At 38.6% G+C, this 13,805-nt stretch overlaps 2 long non-coding RNA genes across 2 annotated transcripts; one reads left to right on the top strand and one right to left on the bottom strand.

Moving 5' to 3' along the window:
• Positions 1-196: 196 nt before the first annotated feature.
• LOC112190699 lies at positions 197-3,371 on the top strand. Its single transcript, XR_002932528.2, has 5 exons — positions 197-559; positions 657-790; positions 1,358-2,526; positions 3,013-3,129; positions 3,215-3,371. It is a non-coding gene; the product is annotated as an uncharacterized LOC112190699 (long non-coding RNA).
• Positions 3,372-4,787: 1,416 nt separating this feature from the next.
• Positions 4,788-7,146, bottom strand: LOC112189290. The gene is made up of 2 exons (XR_002931820.2): positions 6,819-7,146; positions 4,788-5,924 (listed from the first exon to the last, which is right to left on the bottom strand). It is a non-coding gene; the product is annotated as an uncharacterized LOC112189290 (long non-coding RNA).
• Positions 7,147-13,805: the final 6,659 nt, after the last annotated feature.

Below are 13,805 nucleotides of genomic sequence, written 5' to 3'. Positions count from 1 at the left end.
GTTTCCTAATAAAATCATAATCTGATTTACTCCCATTTTTTTAAAGGGAAATGATGGAAAAGGTCATATTAGAGTGTGAAATGATAAAAAGGTCACCTAGTTTCACACTTGATAAAAAGGTCCATAATAATTTGTTAATAATATTAATTTAGTCCTTATGAATAATGAGGGGATGTTAAAAAAGGTCAGTTTTTGTTTTTATTGATTCCCATTCTGCCCTTAAAGGCAGCTCTCTCTATCTCTTCTTCTCCTCCACAGAGATACAGACCTCCAGAAGCGGTTCCCTACTGGAGGACCTCGCCCCACCGGAGCTTACTCCGATCTCTTCGTTTTCATCATTGACGGCAAAGCCGATATCTGCTTCTACAGTAGCGCCTCTGATTTGTTATCCACAATCAGAAGCAAGAGACCGCGAAATGAGCCAAGACGCCAAGAGAAGCGTTCCCGGGATTGTGCCGAAGAAGCCGAATTTCAACGAGCGGAAACCCTCGCCGGCTGTCACCACCTCCACCGGCAAGCCCGTTTGTTGTGTTAATCACTGGATTTGATTCGGAAATAGGTTCAGAGACTCTTTTCTTCTTCGATTCATTCTGCAATTGATTTGTTTGATTTTTAGATATCAAAATCGAATTTGCTCTTTGCTGCTGTGCTAATAGGGTTTGGCTTAATCTGGAGATCGCTGCCGATGTTATAGAGCTGCAGTTTATTGGTTTCGGCAGTTAACTCGTTCCTTGGCTAATTTGTTTCTTCTCTTACGACGGCGGAGGCTCTTAATTACAATCAGGTACAGGTAATGGTTCCTTCTCTTCTTGATTTTTAGCAAACGATACTTGTTTTTCTTGCCTTATTTTGGTCTCTAATATGGCAATCCCTATGATAATGGTTCCTACATGTTTCTATATGTTTTCTTAGTTTCCATGCTGAATGTTTATGTATGGTTCCATTGACGAGATGTATGCTTTATTGATAGAACTAAATTTGAGCAAGTAATCCTATTAGATCTATGCTGGGAAATGTTATAAATTCTCCAACTTGTTTTACATTGTGAAGTGCTTGTACATCAAGAACTATTTGGGGGTTAGAATCAGTTATTTAGTAGTTCTCTGTATGTGTGAAAAGATCAATGTATTAAATTTGATTCATTAATTGTATCCATGATACCTTAGTCATGATATTCCATGCCTCATTTGTTCACTCGCAGCCTTGAGTTTGAATTTCCTCATTTGTGCACTGTTTCTTGCATCCTTTATCATGTTTTATTGTTGAACTTGTTAGGCATTACTAATGGATCAGAGCAACTACACGTGAAACGTTTACGAAGTGAGAAACTTAGCTGTTTTACTGGTTTGGCTTGCAGGTGTTTCTAAGAGATTTTGTTCCTACTGGTTTGGCCTGCCTTTCAGATGGCTTTGACACATTTCCAACACTTCTTTGTGCAGATGGTTGCAGTCTGCAGTATGATTGACAGGAGGAACAATAAGATTACATTGGATGGCATAAGTTTGTATTGTTATATTTTTCTTGTTTCTCTGAGCCTTGATTTATATGGAAATACTTGAATGCCTTTCTGCTTCTTATACATGATTATCTATGCAATTCGTTTTGCTGCAATTCAGGTTTTTGGTAACTTATTGGTATGGCACCCCTTTCACTTTTGTTATAACAGTATTGTCAGTAATTTCTGAAATTATCAAAGTTGGACTAGTAGATAGAGATCTGTAACGAAAACTAGGTTAGTGTTGTGTGGTTTGTGAAAACTTGTATATTGAAGATATATGCTTTAATACTGATGGAATTTAAGGTAATTCTGGTTTCTTCTTTCTATGTCATTAAATGATAGGTTATCATGTGAAGCATATTCTTGCATAAAGAAGCGTTTGATATATGTCACTAGGCAAAATTTTCATTTTCTGCTTCCTCCTAAAGGCTCTGATTTAATGAATGCATCTGGTTGCAGATATAAGATATGAGCACTTGTAGGGTGGGTTAGCTTGATAGCTTGTTTACATGAAAATAATTGAATATTGATAGGTCGTTTACACGATGATTCAGGTTTGACTTTCTGCTTGTTGGGTGGGAACCGTGGGATAGAGCATTGTATTTTTGCGTATTTCTATGGGAGAATATTAGGCTCTTGCTGTGTTTCTTTTATCATACTAGCGCCCTCGTCCATGTGAAAATTGAAATAGTTATGACTTATGAGTGGATGCTAGTCAGTAAAATTTTTGGTTGGAAAGGATTCTAAAATATTGTGGATACTCACTACCCCTTTAAACTCTGGGTTTTGTGTTAAATTATTTGAATGTTTACAAGATATACTATGTTATAAGTGTTTGATTTTTCTGTTTCAATAAATCAAATTGTTTAACTGAAATTTTTGTTGTCCTACTGGAATTCCTGCTTTTCATCAGAGAATACAATGCATGAGAAACAACTTCAAAACTCCGGGAATCTGTTAGAGACAAAAGAACTGAGTTACAATTGCTGAGGCAAAATTTGAAGCTAACTTTCATTCTCTAGGGGCAAGTAAGATCTCTGATCAGTGACTGCATTCTTGTTCCATTTGTTTGAATCTTTTGCTTGATTTTGTTTGAATTTTTCTATTTGTTGTCATGTGAGCGGTTTGTTGAAATTCTGTCATGTACTTCTTAAAATTTTCAATAATTAGATTTGTATCTAGTATTAAATATCATTTGGTCCCAGTTTTGTCATGTGACCTTAAGGGACTGAGCCTGCAATCTGAAGTTGATTACTAGATTATTAAATAGAGGAATACTATAGTTCTGTGTTTTTCTTTTTCTTTTTTATTCTTCAATACCTCATTGGCATGAAATTTCGTCTGCGATTGCTTTCCTGTGCTCTTTTAGAATGATAATCACTGCTCCCTTGTGAGATTCTATGTTCTTACTTTTTATACCTGAAGTCATGCATTGCTGTTGAATAAAGTGGTTTGTTTGCACTGTACTTCATTGACTCTTTAAGTTTTAATTTTATTTTGCTTCATGGGTGCAGATGATATATTTGGAAGACTGTTGGCTTATGAATTGGGATTACTCTAATTCCTTGTCCGGTGCCATCGAAGCTTTGAGGGCTAGCACGCTCCGCCTTTTAGTGGTTGATGGAGCAAGGGTATGTGCCTTTGTCATACCTCTCTCTTTACCTGGTTCTCCTTATAGCTATTGAAAGTTTATTTTCCAATTCTTTATTGCTACAGGCAGATGTCCACAATGTGAAGGATGCTATTTCTTCCACAGTTGATGTGATGCAGGCAACTTGATATCTGATGAGTAGATAAGCTTTCATTTTAACATCTGTAAAATTTAGTTACTGATCATTTTATGGAATTCATGCTTTTGCAATGGCTAATTATATGATGAGTCACAAGTTAATATATAGCCAAGTCACTGTTAATCACATGTCACTAAGTAACTGACCATGTCACTAACGAAGTAACTGTCAGTAGCGAAGTCACAAGTTGATAGCCAAGTCACTGTTAATCACATGTCACTAACTAAGTAACTGACCATGTCACTGACCAAGTAACTGTCAGTAGCCAAGTCACAAGTTAATAGCTAAGTCACTGTTAATCACATGTCACTAACCAAGTAACTGACCATGTCACTAACCAAGTAACTGTCAGTCGCCAAGTCACAAGTTAATAGCCAAGTCACTGTTAATCACATGTCACTAACCAAGTAACTGACCATGTCACTAACCAACTTCCTCCTTAACATTATGTGATGTGGCTCATCTTTGTCGGTGATTTGATCTTAACTGTGACTTGACCAAGGATTTATAGCGACATGGTCAGTGACTTGAGACAGTTACATGGTCAGTGACTTGAGACAGTTACATGGTCAGTGACTTAAGGTTAACAGTGACTTGTTCATAACTGTGACATGGCCCCCAACTTCCTCCTTAACATTATGTGATGTGGCTGATCTTTGTCGGTGATTTGATCTTAATTGTGACTTGACCAATGATTTACAGCGACATGGTCAGTGACATGACCAGTGACTTGAGACAGTTACATGGTCAGTGACTTGAGACAGTTACATGGTCAGTGACTTGACCAGTGACTTAAGGTTAACAGTGACTTGTTCATAACTGTGACATGGCCCCCAACTTCCTCCTTAACATTATGTGATGTGGCTCATCTTTGTTGGTGATTTGATTTTAACTGTGACTTGACCAATGATTTACAGCGACATGGTCAGTGACATGACCAGTGACTTGAGACAGTTACATGGTTAGTGACTTGACCAGTGACTTGAGGTTAACAGTGACTTGTTCATAACTGTGACATGGCCCCCAACTTCCTCCTTAACATTATGTGATGTGGCTCATCTTTGTCGGTGATTTGATCTTAACTGTGACTTGACCAAGGATTTACAGCGACATGGTCAGTGACTTTGCCGATGACTTGAGATTAACAGTAACTTGGTCAAGGATTGAAAGTGACGTGGTCAGTGACTTTGCCAATGACTTGAGGTTAACAGTGACTTGGGCAAGGATTGACAATGACATGGATAGTGACATGGCTATTGACTTGTGGTTATTAGTGACTTAGGCAGTGACTTTGTCAATGACTTGAGATTAACAGTGACTTGACCAGAAATTAACAATGACATGGTCATTGACATGTTCATAATTGTGACATGGCCAATGACTTTAGGCTGGTTCGGTATGCCAGGTGGACCCACAAACCTCTTTTGTTCTTTTTCATTTTTTTTTTTGAATGAAACTAAGAATTAAGTTTATTAATAGAACAAAATACACATACCAAGCTCAGCAAAACCCAGATATCATTACTGAACATCACACAAAGATCAACTAGCTAGGTAGACATCAGTAACAAATCAATTACCATACTAAGTGAAAACAATTAACAAAGTCGTCTAACAAAAGTATAATCTCTCATACTAGATACAAGAACAACAGCAAGGGCTAGTTGGACCACAAGAAAGTTCCCATAGCAAATTCCTCTTGTGCTGGCCATTAGCCTCTTGTGGCCTAGACGACACTGCTTCCATGCCGCCTCCACTCATTCTGATTTTCTTGTTGATCTAGCGCTCCTTTGCTTCTCTACTTCTCTCTGTAACTCTACGACCCACAAAACTTTCAAGCTACTCAACAGCTTGAAATCACCTGCCAAATTTGTCAAATGTAGCAATTAACAATGGAATAATTCAGTTTGTTGACAAGTACACAATGTCAGGTGACATTAACAAATAGGAATAAAAGAAAAGTTTCATTACAGACAACTAGGCAAGTAAACCTACATTTAAGAGAGACAATAGCACTACTACCTCAATCAAATAAGCAGATAGACGAAGAAACAGAATTTCATATTATTAACAACAAATTCAAATGCTACATGGAAGAACCATAATTTTCCTTTTTTGTTTTACATGTAAAACTAGTAAAACCCACCAAGCCCAACACTATTATTTATATATTAGTACAAACTAATCAAACATAGAAACTGGTAAAAGTTGTCAAGAGTCTTGCATGCCTTATAACTAGAGCAGGTAGCACATAAAAATTAGAAATTTCCCCTTCATGCATAAACATGTCTTAATCAAAAGCAGAATATGGATCTATATGGGTCTGTATACTATTAGATACATACCAATGCACTAGCTACAAAGTACAAACCATTGGATTTGGTAACTTTTTTTTTACTATAAATGACTTGTATTTGGCAAAGGCAACAATTATCTGGTCAGTAGATATCAGTCAGAGAAAAGATATCAATGGTAAAACATACCCAGTATCTCGTTCAAGCATGTTGAGAGAACATTGCAGCTGCACCATCAGTTTCCTTGATTCCAAACAACTTGAAAGTTCAAGACAACCTAGAGGCATCAAGTCATTCAACAATCTGCTACCAATAATAAGAAACTCCCACACACCAACATCACCTGATTTAAACCATTACCATCAGGAAAATGTCAGTAACACTGTTAAGGTTATGGAGCAAACTGTACTTCTTGCTCCAATGCAAAAATAGCTCAGTATCAGACAATAAGGTTAGATTTCCTTATTTCCTTTTGTTTTCGTAATGTTAGATTTCTAGGGCTTTAAAAATCTGTAGCTTAAAAGTCTGTAGCATTCTACATGAAGCCATGATGGTAAGGAAATTGCCATAATCAGACAATAGCAATTCAAGTACTCAACCATCTCTAATCATTACGTCAACCAAGTAACTTTTACTTCATAAGACATATTCTAATCTATTTGGCTTCATAATCTGTAACAGTAAGCATATCTAAACCATTCTTAATTCACTTCTAGGCCCCATAAAAATGCAAAGCTCCAATTCTCAATAAAATTGCTTGGTTACATATAAATTGAAGGCTCCCAAAATGAACAGAATATTTATCAACCCGGTACCCTGAAAATTTTTCCAACCATTCTTCCCGTCAATCATTGCATTATTCATTACCAAGAAAGCAGGTAATCTAACTCCAATTCAGTTCATGAAACTTTATAAGGCTCTAGGATATATAAACAAGGTAAGGGTACCTTGCTGAAGCTGCTCTTTATGCTGCAGCTGCTGCTCTGGTTCTTCTTCCTAATTATCATGAAGAATAAGCCTCTAATAGCAAGAATTTCAAGTGAATGCCTAATCAGATCCAAGTTTCACAAAGTTGACACATCCTAATCAAGAGTTTCAAACAGTAATAACCAAACACAAAAGTAATATCAAATTGAAAAGCAATAAACACCATAAAAGAAACACACTGAGTATAATTCCTCATAATTTTCACAGCAACCAAACAGAAATCGATCAGAAGCACAATTTAGAGATCAACCTTTGGAATCAGAAGACGATCCACAATTGGAAGCTACAGCCTTCCTCTTCTTCAAGCAAACACCAAATCTTCTCCCACTCTTTTTCTTCTGCTCCTCACCACACCATTAGATCTCTCTACTCCCTTCTTCTTCTTCTTCTTCAACCAAAACCTGGTCTTTTTCTTCTTCTTCCCACTCCCGCCATCACTTGAAAATGTGATCCTCGCAGTTGCTTTCCCACCGCAACACCGGAGACCGAGAAACATAAGCGACGGAGCGCTGCGGCGTCGCATCGTCCGTCGTTTTACGGATCGGAGTCGGTGATCTCGGCGGCAGCCTTGAAGAGGTGCAGTACCTGATTCCAATCCAAGTTCCAAAACCTTCAATTCACTACAATTACAAATACCAGAGTTGGAAAAAAACTAGGGAGAATTGAGGAGAGAGTCGAACCGGTTGGTAAGGAGATCATTTTGGAGTCTCATGTGTGTGTTTGGCTCCGATCTCTGGTGACATCGACCGTCGAAGGCTCCTCGGTGGTGGCGAGCGTTGTTGGGGGACAAGAGATGGAGAGGAAGGATCATCGGACAGCTTTTGATCATCGGCGGTTGAAGCAAACGCGCCACAAAAAATTGTGTACGACGGAGTGTAGCAAGCTTCGATGTTACTGGCGCTAACGTAGAGCTTGGGAATCTGGTGAGGCGAGCCGGGCCATTTCTTGGCCTTGAAAGCAAAAGCTCTCGGAACGGCTTTGAATATAGTACCTGAGTTGCAATAATATATATGAATGGCATGAGTTGTAATTTTTGTTATTTTTAATGGCATATTGTTAATAGATGACCTTAATTATCATGGAGACATTTGTGGTATCTGAATTATCATAAGACACTTTAAAATGACCTCTTTTATCATTGTCCCTTTTTTTAATTTTTTCTTTCAATTTCAATGTTCTCTATTTCAATTTATGTAAAAAGAATAGTAAATTTACAACTATGATCAATGAAGAAGAGATTGATTTTTTTTTCTTCGTGTTTTAAATTTTTACTTTCAATGTTCACAAAAAATATTGCAAAGATTTTGATGAAGTTAAAGGTAATGGTTTTGTGAATTGAATAACAAATTAACGATGAGTCCTCGACAAAAAAAATAGTAATAAATTCAAATTTGGGTGGAGAATATAAAGATTAGGGGCCGTGACCACTTATCCAATTTTAGCCCAAAAATTGGCCACTTACTCCGCCAAGAGTTTTTTAACCCCATTTACCCAATCTAACAGTATTTGACAGTATTGCCCTCATTTTAATTAACAAATTACACTTATATCTCTCTCTCTCCTCCCCCTCATCGATTTCTCTTTCTCTAACCTCGTCTCAGGCTCTCCTTCTCTCTCTCTCTCTAAGCCACCACGCCCACCACTCCACCGTCGATGTCAGCCTCCACAGCCGCCACTCTGTCCCACTGTCAGACCACCAGAGGATGACGCCATCCAACTCCACGATCCCAACCCCTCTGGGTTTCGCCTGTTTTGTTCGTCAGATGTCCGGGAAACTCTCCACGCCGGAATCGGGTCTGGGCTTTGCCAGTTTTGTTTGTCAGATGTCTGGGAAGCTCCGAAGGTCCAAGCAGGAATCGTGTCTGAGCTTCGCTTGCAGGTCTCGGACAACGTCAAAACTGTGGTCTATTGGGGGGCAATAGACAGATTATTGCCCCCCAATAATTTCTTAACTGTGGTTAATTAATCACTGAAATTAGAGTTTTGATAAGTCTTATGTTGTTTTGAGTTTATTAAAGTACAATAATTTGTCAATGATAGAAACTGGTGATTTTTGGGGTGGTCTATTGGGAGGCAATAGACAGATTATTGCCCCGCAATAATGTCTTAACTGTGGTTCATTTATTACAGGTCATTTCAACAAAATGCTGCTAGATTCATTAACCAACGTAATTAGGTTTATTGGGGGCTCATAAAAAGTTTATTGCCCCCCAATAATTTTTTTATAGATGGTCATAAGTAACTCAGTTTGGTTTTGAATTAGTTTACAAAAGTACAGGTATTCAAATTCAATACTTGGTGAATTTAAGTCCACAACGAATTGGTTTTTTTTCACACTCTCCACTTCACTTGAACCGATTCACCCTAGGCCTCCCGGGTGGCCTCTTAACAAGAATAAATGCACCTAACAACAAAAGGATCACCCATATTCATGCAAAAAATAACAAAACAAATTTATTATTGCCCCGCAATAAACAGATTATTGCCGCCCAATAATATATCAGAAATACCAAAACACATTAGAAGCAGTCTTTAACACAAAGGAAAATATCACTGAACACAATTATAAAGACTTTATAACAATTAAGACACATTATTGCCCCCCAATAGGAAGATTATTGCCCCCCAATAATCTCGACTCTGGTTGACGATTTTGCCCACAATTCCAGTCGTTTTGCAACAATTCCGGTTTACCATTTGCCTTCACACTGATTTGACTCAGATTGCAACAACTCCGGTTGCAGCCCGGGACCGGAGATACAATCAAGTTGCGATTTCCGTGATGATTAGTCGTCGGCGAGAGAGACAGAAGCAAATCGAAGACGTACCTGATTCTACTAGCGGTCATCGATTCCTTCAGAATGTCCAACCCGGCCTCACCGAGCTTCTCAGCGACGAGGACCGTCGGCTTGGCATCGAGCCTAGCCGCGGAAAGCACGACGACGAGTTTCGGCTAGGCGATGGCGAGAGCCGACGTCGTGGGCGACCTGCTAGAGGGATGGAGGGGGAGAGAGAGAGAGGGGGAGAGAGAGAGAGAGAGAGAGAGAGAGAGAGAGAGAGAGAGAGAGAGAGAGAGAGAGAGAGAGAGAGAGAGAGAGAGAGAGAGAGAGAGAGAGAGAGAGAGAGTGTCACGCCCCTGATTTTACACACATGAAAATCGATATATATAACCTCATAATTATATATGCGTGAACGTCCAGTCATCAATACAAAATACCTGGAATCTTTTTCCCTTTAACTTACACAGATATTGATGCCCTGAACCCTCAAAGTTAATATAAACTCGCTCCATAGAGTTATATATTACAATGCTTACGAAATAGATTGTCAACAACAAAATAAAACGTAAATGCAGCTCAGAGTAACTATACAACGGAAGTCCTTAATCAACGGTAAAGTTACAAAAATGGCTTCCTACCGTAAAGGCGCAAAGGCGCTACCTCCGCTTCAGCCCCGATTATCCTAACCTGCAGGATTAACCCCTACACCGTTTGAATAGTGTACCGGGTTGCCACACAACAAACCCGGTAAGCTTTTGCAAGCCCGTATGAGTAACTCAAACCACACACAACTCACGCCAAAAATAAGGAAAACAACTCACGCTTTGATTCCTTAAAACACGAAATAAAGGAGAATAACTCACACTTTAATTTCCTTTCAAATCGAAATAAAAGAAAGCAACTCACACCTTGTTTCCTTTTAAAACGAAACATAGAAAACAACCCACACTTGAATTCTATCAATAAAACATAGAAAGCAACTCACACCTTGATTTCTATCAATAAAACATAGAAAACAACTCACACCTTGAATTCTATCAATAAAACATAGAAAGCAACTCACACCTTGATTTCTATCAATAAAACATAGAAAACAACTCACACCTTGAATTCTATCAATAAAACATAGAAAACAACTCACACCTTGAATTCTATCAATAAAACATAGAAAACAACTCACACCTTGAATTCTATCAATAAAACATAGAAAACAACTCACACCTTGAATTCTATCAATAAAACATAGAAAACAACTCACACCTTGAATTCTATCAGTTAAAACATAGAAAACAACTCACACCTTGAATTCTATCAGTTGTACCATAAGCGTACCATAGAAAGCAACTCACACCTTGATTTCTATCAAATCGTTAATAAGGAAATCAACTTGCACCTTGTCCCCTTAAAAACCATTAATAAGGAAGCAACTCACACCTTGTTCCCTAAAAATACGTAATGTCATGAGTTGTAAATAACCAATTCCCGTTACCCCATGAATTACCTATATGGCAGACAGATTAGAGCTCTAACTGAAAAACGTAACCACTCGTCCGGCCAAAGACGTGGTCACCTGGTATTCTGCCCAAGGTCTCAGACCTTCGATCCTCGGGCCGCAATGTCCCTTGGAGCAAAACATTAAAGGAGTCGCATCTGACCCAAAATGTTACACAAATCGCAACGCTTTTGAAAACAATCGAAATCAACATTTCCATAATCATTGTTTTCCGAAAAAGCCATAACACAAAACAATAAAAAGCATCAATTCATGCCCATTGTTTTCATACCCAAATCTCAACACTTTTCTCAAATCTCAACGCTTTTCAAAACAAATCGAAATCAATCATTTCCACAAATCATTTGTTTTCCAAAAGCCACACCCCAAAACAATAAAAAGCATCATTTCATGCATATTGTTTTCATAAATCCACAAACCACCCAAAACATATATATTTCACGTAAACATATATCTACTAATACATGAATACGTATGTATATATATACATCCCATAATATACATATATACACACGTAATCATCTACTCAAAAGTGCCACTAATACCATCTATAGTTTGCAGTTAACTAAATAACTCTCAAAATAATAAGGGTATTCCCGTTCGTGAAATGAACTTCGTGAGATTACTCACCTCAGAATCCCGCTGCGTCTTCTATACAGAACCGAACTAGTACACTATCACCAACAACTCGTCCAATTCACCTTCTAGAAGCACCTATTCACCAATGATCTCAAATCAGTAACGATTCATAACCAATTTTAAGTCCGAAACCCCTGTTTTGAACTAAAATCCCCCAAAGTGGCGCCAATCGAGGCAAAACCACATCCGAGACCTCCCGAAGTCTCTGGAATACGTCCACGATCGATGTGACCAAACCACAAGTCGATCGGACGCTCAAATCCTCACGGATAGAATAATCGATCGGTATGAAATTGCAAAAATCATAACAATTCCATACGAACTCCAAAATTTGCATATTATATATCGAAACGCTCGTATCAACGAGTAGAACATATATAATACCAAAAACAGTTCCTTAAGTGGCCGGAACACCGCCGGAACGCCACCACAGACGGTGGTGCACCGCCGCCGGCCAAAACACATTATTTCACAAAACTCCCAACATCAAAGTTCTTCATCTAAGCATGCTTGTGAATTCTCATAACTAGCTCGAAGTCAGAAAACAAGCTTAAGGGATCGAAAACTACCTCACAAGCCGTGAACAGTAATCCCAACTGAGTTGAACCGATTTCCACGTCAACCGATCAAAACAAACACCATGGATCGATCAGCGAGCTTGTTCTGAACTCAACCCTAGAAGCCTGAAGTCATGAGGTCGCCGGAGTTGTGTTTTCCGGCCGGGTCCGAAAACACAAGGCTGCACCGCCTTGAACTGCCACCGAGACGGAGAATCGCCGTAAGAGAACACCAGAGGGACGACCAGACGGAGGAGACGACCCTGCTGGCCAAGTTTCACGGCCGGAGACCGCCGCAGTTGGCCGGAAAAGCCGGGTCGGATCGGCCGGGTTCGGGTCGGGTCAGGCGGTTTTCTTCGATACTGAGGGAGCGGACGAGAGAGAAGAGAGAGAGGGAATGCGGTTTCCGGAAAAGGAAATGAGGAATAATGAAAAAAAATCTGATTTTTCATTTATATACTAAAACGGAAACTTTTTCCAATAGCCATAACTTCCTCATACGAACTCCGATTCTCGCGTTCCACATATCCACGAACTCGTATCGACACGCTCTACAACTTTCGTGAAGGAAGTTTTCGGAGAATCCCTACGAATAAAAAGTCAACCTTTGGCAACCCCCTAAAACCATATTCTTCAATTAATTATTTGCCCGAAACACTTCCGCTCCATCCACGAGCCACGAAACTGTCCAATAGTTATAAAATTAATTCCGGAAAATCCTCGGAAAATAATTGTGAATTTCCGGGGCATCACAGAGAGAGAGAGAGAGAGAGAGAGAGAGAGACTTCTCTCTCTAAGTGAGAAAGAAAGAGTGGACAAAAAAGTCCCCAAAAAAAAATAATAAAAAAAGAATTAATTGGGTATTAGGAAAATAATCCCTTAGAGTGTTTTGGGTAAATGGGGTTAAAAAAATGTTAGTGGAGCAAGTGGGCAATTTGGTGCCTAAAATTGGGTAAATGATTATTTCCTTTAAAGATTAATGTTATCTAATGAGAAATTAAGTAGTTTTTGTGTTTAATTAATTACTTATATATATATATATATATTTTTTTTTTTTTCTTACATATTTAGATTTTAGAAAATTAATGTACTTATAAGTCATTTTGCACTTGGGTAATATAGTCTTTCAATAATTCAAATGTTTGTAAGGTGAACTAAGAAAATGGTAGGGTGACAATAGCCACACCCTTGTTCATATCGTATACTCTGTCTCCATTAGCATGTACATGATGAATGAGAGACAGAGTGATTCATGTTTTACTTTGATATATATCATTGTGACACAATTTTGTTTGTCTAGATTTCCTTTGAGGGTATCAATTCTTTCTATTAACATGTATCATGCAATCAAGTTTTGCCACATTCAAGTGGAGTCTCTTCAGCATATTTTTCGCTCTTGTTCTTTTGCATCAGCGTTATGGCAATGCTTAGTGCATGTGTTTGATCTAGGCATGGTTCATGGTTCCCTTATGGAGAGGTTACAACGGGGCTTGGATCATAGTCGCAGTCCTCAATTGCGTGAGCTATGGCTCACCACTTTTGTGGCTTTATTATGGTGCATTTGGCATTTTCGAAATCGGGCTAAGTTTGATGGTGTGCAGGCCAACATGCATAATGCTTGGAGATTAATTAAAGGGCAAGTCAGTTCTTCCAATAGAATTGGTTCTGGTTGCATGTACAATTCTGTTCAAGATCTTACTATTTTGAAGAATTAGTTTCCTGTCCCCTGCAAGCCTCGTAGGGCTCCA

This window comes from Rosa chinensis, chromosome 2, assembly GCF_002994745.2.
Source record: "Rosa chinensis cultivar Old Blush chromosome 2, RchiOBHm-V2, whole genome shotgun sequence".
Taxonomy (NCBI): Eukaryota; Viridiplantae; Streptophyta; class Magnoliopsida; order Rosales; family Rosaceae; genus Rosa; species Rosa chinensis.
Note: the sequence above shows the minus strand (reverse complement) of the source record. Positions and strands in the feature narration are given on the sequence as shown.